The following is a 7,281-nucleotide window of genomic DNA, read 5'->3' as shown; positions in this document are numbered from 1 at the left end:
ACATTTCCCAAGGGAAGCATGATTATTCAAAAGAAAATACCCAAGGTGATGTCAAGGATCATTCAGCACGCATCGACCCAGTATCGCAGCTTGCATGTATTCAGTACACTTGTAATCGGAAATCAGAGGCATGCATTTCTATTCTTCATTATTGATTCATAAGAGCATATCGTGACCTAAACTAAATGCCAATTTGGAATCAAATGGGTTCCTAGTCGGTGATATAGTCTTGCAAGTCTTACAAAAGGATGAATGAATTACATATATTACCCTACATAGAGAGGAAATGGCATACGCCTAAAACAAAGAAAAGTAGCTCTGCAAAAGTGTACTAAGAGCAAAAGAGACAGAAATAAAGTCCACATTGGGGTTGGTTTCATTTCTAGGAAATTAAGCCCCCATGAAACAAATGGATCCATGTCCAGAGAGTGCGGGTGTTTAAGAACAAATCAAACGACGGATATGTATTAAGGGTGTACAGACGTTACAGGAACATAAGTTTACTTTAATGGGTCTCTGTGTATTGTGCAGTGTTAGAAAGTTAAAAAAAGTGTGAAACCATCAACTGAAAATGGACACAATTCCCTCCTTTAGTACTGTGCATACAGATCTCAACAAAAGGAAAGAGGGAAGAACAAAGGCACATGGGACTCTAGTGGGTCGAATCACATGTAACTTAGGAACCTCTCGTCGGATACAGCCCCTCCCCCAAACATTGACAAGATGCAGCATCCATTGTGGATGGCAGATATCGGTTGGATTCCAGGTGGAATATTGGTGTGTACCGTGAAGCTTGTGGTGGCTGGTGGATCCAAGGTAACCGGGCAGAGTTCTGTGGGTGGATCAGTTTGAAGTTTGGGCTGCCTCCCTCTGTGAAGCTTTGCTTAGGTGTTTGGTCCGGGAAGCTGTGTCAGTTCGAGATACTGCTGCTGCCCAAAGACCTGAGTTCACGGGTCAGTTTAAAGAAACTGAAAGGGCAGATAGTGGAAGATCTGCCTGTCACCAGCTTACTGGTGAGGCAACGAGGTGCTTTCAGACTTGCCCAGGCATGTTGAAGTCGACAATATGGGAGACAAGAAGGGAGTAGGCCAAAAAGTTGGCTGCATAGATTGAGGAGAGATGCGAACACATGGATGAGAGATGTTCTGCTACAATGGAGAATACCTGCGGGGAGACAGCTGTAGAGGATACCAGGCTCAAAAGACATTCATGAGACATATTGAACCTCGCTGATACTGGCAGAAACATACGGAGTGCCAACGTGGACTTGAGGAAGTTCCTCAATACTCTTCTCCAAGAACGGGTCCAAGGTCCTGACATCTGCAAGAGAAGAGAAGGCAGAGATGATCAAAACGCTCCTGTTCTCAGAATAGGCCGTGAGAATCCACACACCCCAAGGGGCATTTCCAAGCCATTCCGACCAAAATTCACCAAGCCCAGGTAAGCCTTTTCCCAGGTTTGGGCCTAGCTAGCAAGCACTTGCCCTTCCCTCCCCTCAACTCAGGCATCCATTTTGAAGGATCAGTACCTGAGCTGCAACAAAGTCATTACGAGAAGAGCAAGCCCCTCCTAGAATCAGAGTTCCTCCAGCTTCACACTCTGTGAACAACAATGAACTCCTTAAAGGTCAAATAGTCTCGGCTGAAATCGATAGGAATTGAATACTTAGCTCACACCTAGAAACGATGGCCTTCCGCTAGATTCAGCAAATGTTGTGTTTATGTCTTCCCTGGGGTGAAGGGAGTGTGGTAAGTGAGGGGAATCTTTGAATGAACTTGAATCTGTATTAGGCCTCAGTTATTCAAGACAGTATAGGTAAATAGTATAAGTAAGAAATTGAACTATACTGTAAAAGTCGCCAATGACATTAAAGAAAAAGCTTATGTGGATCGTCTTTCACTTGAGTCAAGCCCCGGGGGCACTATATCATGGGGGTGCAGACTTGGATGCGTTAAATGGCTTTACCCAACATGATCGGATGATTAATCGTTCTCATCACTGACAGAAGAACACCTGTTTCTCAATACAATAGCATAACTGCAGCAGGGTTCTCCTAGCTTTAATGCCCCTAGGTGCTTTTGGATTCAAACCTAAATGTATATATTTGGTTTGTTTTCTCTTATATTTTCCTAGAGAGGGATGTTACCCCTTGAAATGCCAACATTGGCCAGTAGGTGTCATTGGGAGTACAGGGCACCACATGCAAAAGTGTATCCAAGGTTGGGGGTTATTTCATGTTTCCAATAGTTATTTCATGGTTCCTGTTGGTTTCGGAAACTTCAACCGTAAAGAGCTGACATGACCCCTTTAAAAGTTTGGACTGCTAGATTGCATTATATCTGTCTAGGTTTTCCGTAGAGTTGACAAAATCTTAAGAAAATTGACAAGTCTGGCTTCTAGGTCGATATAGTGTGTTTCAAAAAATAACTTTATTTTCGTATAAGTCCCAAAAGATGTAAATGAATTCTGTTAAACTTCTTAAAGACTGCAAATGAGATATCAACCCAATGTCAAAACAGGTGTCTTCGGACAATCCCTCCCACCAAGGCTGTATAGAAACAAAGAGCTAAACAAAAATCATATTTCTGTGAAATGTATCAGGATAGTGTTGATTCATCGATGACCAGTTGGCAGAGAAGAAGTGCAACCTGCACTCACTCGCTCCCATGTACAGAGCAATGTTAACATATACTCACCCAGCCCTTGGCACAGGACACTTGCCGAAGAGAGGCCTGTTACTTCCAAAGACAGGATGAGGCCTCAGGACACCTGGAAGCAGGAGAAGGCAAAGCAGGGAATGGAAACCAGTGCAGGGTCTGACCCCTGGTGATGGAGCAACAAGGGTGAAACTCTGTTTACCTTGGACGCACACTCTCAAGCGGACAGGAGACATGGGATTGAAGGTGATGTGCTGAGATTTACAAGAGTGCACAGCAGATGCTTGGCTGACAGAACTCAAAGAAACCAGCGCAAAATATCCCCACAGTTGATTCTGAGACCAAGATTCGAGCTGCCAAATTTGAGGTAGCAGAGGCAACGGTCAGTGAGGGATAGGGCTACGGATGATGGCACACGCTGAGTCTCAGGGATCTGGAGTGCATTGTGGGATGTGGTGCGTCGAAACAAGAGAGCAAACCGAAATTGGTAACAATGATTAAGCAACCACACTGGCCGCGCATTTAAGATTACCGATATTTACCATGGCCACACAAAGTGCATCTGCAGGACAAGGGACCAATTGGGAATTTTGCCAATAGAGCACGTGTGGGGCTGAATCAGAGATATCATGCATCTGGTCTTAGTGATCCAGGGGGCCGTGGGTTTGAAATCAGAATGAAAAGCCTTAGGATCTGCTACATTCATAACCTGGGCTGGGATTATGGTTTGGTTTGAGGCACAGGAAGCGCAACAGCTCTGTGGTTGCCTTCGTGCACCCGTGCCACAAGGATGACAGGACAAGGAAGAGAGATCCAAGTCCACAGAGTGAGAAGAGGAAGCATTTCCTTCAGCACTATCTCCCAAAAGTGGATGCTACATTTTGGATGGCACCGGCACGGTACGGCACCGAGGACACCAAGGTAGGTCTGCGGGATCATTCCAGCAGGCCCTGATGTGTGACATCCATGGATGTGCTTCCACTGTTGTTTCAGTAGACAGAGAAACACTGGGAAGAACTGCTTTCATTGGGACATACCCATGGCACTACAAAGCACAAGCGCACTCTCAGTTTGCTCTTTTGGAAAGAATTCAAAATGAAATTGAGCAGAATGCAGAGCTGAGAACCTTTAGAAGCCTCATTTCCACAAGAGGAAGTGTCCTGAGCACTTTCAGAATTGTGAGATAAGCGTAATCCAAATGAAGTTATGCAAATCGAAATCGTATGAGTTGTTCATCACAACAAATGCAACACCAACAATTGGAGATATAGCAGACAACACACACAGGAACAGAAAAAGGCATCAATGTCTAGGAGAAATTGTCCTCACAAAAATCCCATGGAATTGCGTAGAGCCAAGAGTCTAAAATTTTCACTTAACAAAGCCCTAGATGTCTACATTAGATTCCTGATATTACCTGACCAGTAGAGATGAAGAAGTACAGTAAAAGAAACAGGAAGTACCATTTTCAGTTGCAAAGATAAAGAAGGCCCAGAAGATTAGCTTTCAAACAACTAGACTGCAAAACGCTATCCAGACCAAGTTTTGACAATGGAGGTCAGGAAAACACTGAAGAACAACAGTGTCTCAGAATCACAAAAGGCAGAATACCAGAAAAGGGGAAGAGAAAGTCTAAAGACGAGCCCAAAAATATCAGAAAACTCAATGGATTTGATCATATCAGGGCTAAAATTCAGCCCTGAGCAGACTAGATAATGCAGAGGGACGCGTGAATGACTGTGAAGAGAGGGGAACAGAAATCCCTCGGTCAGAAGCAGACATAGGAAAGCAAGTGCAAACCAATGAAACATTGCTGTTGAATCCTGGGTTAAGACAGGGCATGAAAGACTAGAGTTCATAAGAGTCCCAGATGGAAAAGCAAGAGATAAAGAAACAAAAATTGTCTGAAAATGTATCTGTAGAAAAGTCAGACTGAAACGTGCTGAAAGCCAAGAAAGAATCATCTATGCGAATTCAGGGATTACACAGCATCCAAAGGAGGTTGAATCCCAATAGACCTACCAGCAGCTGTATGATTCAAATCAACAAAGTTCACGAATATGCCAGTGATTTAAAATGCACCTGGAGGAAACAACTTAGTCACAAGGGAACCTCCAGAGGGGTTTCAGCTGATATCTCGGCAGCAATATTGCAGGACAGGGAGGAGTGCCAGGACACAGACCATATCCTGAATGGCCAAATGCTGCCACCTAGGGTAGCCTATGCCCCATGACCACCATTTCTAATAACGGCAGAGCTAGAGAATTCCACAGACCGGTAAATCTTAAAAGAATTCAGCAGTTCAAAACTTCTTCTAAAAGGAAGGTTGAGAATAATCCCCTGAATAGAAATCCAGCAAGATGAAATGGAAAGAAGAAAACCATTATTGGAAATGCAAGAAGAGCATGAGTGGCAAAGAAGAAACAAGAAGAAGGCAAGGAGGACATCAAAACCCTAAAGATGGGAGAGGGAAGCAGGAAATCATAGGTGATTGGAAGCACTCTCTTAAGTGAATCAGCTTATTGGACTCTCTGTTTGAAGCGAAAGGAGAGCTGCATGGCCTGACGTGTTTGCAAAACAAGCAAGAAGCAGACCAACCAAGAATCAAACCAACAAACAAGCACCAAAAGGGTACGGTTGGCTGACATCTACCAAGGGAATCATGATTATTCCAAAGAAAATACTCAAGGTGATGTCAAGGATCATTCAGCACGCATCGACCCAGTATCGCGGCTTGCATGTACTCAGCACACTTGTCTTCGGAAATCAGAGGCGTGCATTCATATTCGTAAATATGGATTCATAAGAGCATATCGTGACCTAACCCAAATGACGATTTGGAATCAAATGGATTCCTAGTCCGTGATGTAGACTTGTATGTCTTCCGACAGGATGAAGGAATGCCATATTCTACGCTACGTAGAGAAGAAATGTAAGAAGCCTATAACAAAGGCACGTAGATCTGCCAAAGTGTACTAAGAGCCGAAGAGTCAGACAGTAAAGTGCACATTGGGGTTGGTTTCATTTCTTGGAATTTCAGCCCCCATGAAACAAATGGATCCATGTCCTGAGAGTGCGGGTGTTTCAGCAGAAATCAGGCGATGCATATGTATTCCGGGTGTATGGATATCATAGGAACTTAAGTCTCCTTTAGAGGGTCTCTGTGTACTGTGAACTGTTAGAAAGTTTAAAGACGTGTGAAACCATCAACTAAAAAGGGACCCACTTCCCTCCATTGGTACTGTGCATACAGATCTGAGCAAAAGGAAAGAGGGAAGAAGAAAGGCCCATGGGACGCTAGTGGGTAGAATCACATTTACCTTAGGCACCTCTCGTCGGATGCAGCCCCTCCCCCAACACTGACAAGATGCAGCAGCCATTGGGGATGGCAGTTACCGGTTGGATTCCAGGTGGAATGTTGGTGTGTACCGCGAGGCTTGTTGTGGCTGTTGGATCCTAGGTAACCGGGCAGAGTTCTGTGGGTGGATCAGTGTGATGGAGGGGCTGCCGCCCTCTGTGGAGCTTGGCTTAGGTGTTTGGTCCGGGAAGCTGTGTAAGTTCGAGATACTGCTGCTGCCCAAAGACCTGAGTTCACAGGTCAGTTTCCAGAACCTTTCAGAGCAGACAGTGGAAGATCTGCCTGTCATCAGCTTACTGGTGAGGCTCCGAGGTACTTTCAGACTTGCCCAGTCCTGGTGAAGTCGACTTTAGGGGAGACACGAAGAGAAGCTGGGCGAAAAGCTGGCTGCACGGATTGAGGAGAGATGCGAACACATGGATGAGAGATGTTCTGCTACAATGGAGAATACTGGCGTGGAGACAGCTGTAGAGGATACCAGGCTCAAAAGACATTCATGAGACATATTGATCCTCGCTGATACTGGCAGAAACATACGGAGTGCCAACGTGGACTTGAGGAAGTTCCTCAATTCTCTTCTCCAAGAACGGGTCCAAGGTCCCTGACGTCTGCAAGAGAAGAGATGGCAGAGATGATCAAAACGCTCCTGTTCTTGGAAGAGGTCGTGAGAATCCACACGTCCCAAGGGGCATTCCCAAGCCATTCAGACCAGAATTCACCAAGCCCAGGTAAGCCTTTTCCCAGGTTTGGGGCCTAGCTAGCAAGCACTTGCCCTTCCCTCCCCTCCACTCAGGCATCCATTTTGAAGGATCAGTACCTGAGCTGCAATGAAGCCATTACGAGAAGAGCAAAGCCCCTCCTAGAATCAGAGTTCCTCCAGCTTCACACTCTGTGAACAACAGTGAACTCCTTAAAGGTCAAATAGTCTCGGCTGAAATCGATAGGAATTGAATACTTAGCTCACACCTAGAAACGATGGCCTTCCGCTAGATTCAGCAAATGTTGTGTTTATGTCTTCCCTGGGGTGAAGGGAGTGTGGTAAGTGAGGGGAATCTTTGACTGAACTTGAATCTGTATTAGGCCTCAGTTTTTCAAGACAGTATAGGTAAATAGTACATGTCAGAAAGTGAACTGTACTGTCAAAGTCGCCAATGACATTAAAGACACAGCTTCTGTGGATCGTCTTTCAATTGAGTCAAGCCCCCGGGGGCACTCTATCATGGGGGTGCAGACTTGGTTGCGTTAAATGGCTTTACACCAACATGA

At 45.1% G+C, this 7,281-nt stretch overlaps 1 long non-coding RNA gene across 1 annotated transcript; it reads right to left on the bottom strand.

The window, feature by feature from the left end:
- Positions 1-1,073: 1,073 nt before the first annotated feature.
- LOC140695571 (uncharacterized) lies at positions 1,074-6,100 on the bottom strand. Its single transcript, XR_012071222.1, has 4 exons — positions 5,978-6,100; positions 2,697-2,769; positions 1,529-1,641; positions 1,074-1,320 (listed from the first exon to the last, which is right to left on the bottom strand). It is a non-coding gene; the product is annotated as an uncharacterized lncRNA (long non-coding RNA).
- Between the last annotated feature and the right edge of the window lie 1,181 nt (positions 6,101-7,281).

This window comes from Vicugna pacos, unplaced genomic scaffold, assembly GCF_048564905.1.
Source record: "Vicugna pacos unplaced genomic scaffold, VicPac4 scaffold_422, whole genome shotgun sequence".
Classification (NCBI taxonomy): Eukaryota; Metazoa; Chordata; class Mammalia; order Artiodactyla; family Camelidae; genus Vicugna; species Vicugna pacos.
This window is presented reverse-complemented; position numbering and strand designations above follow the sequence as displayed.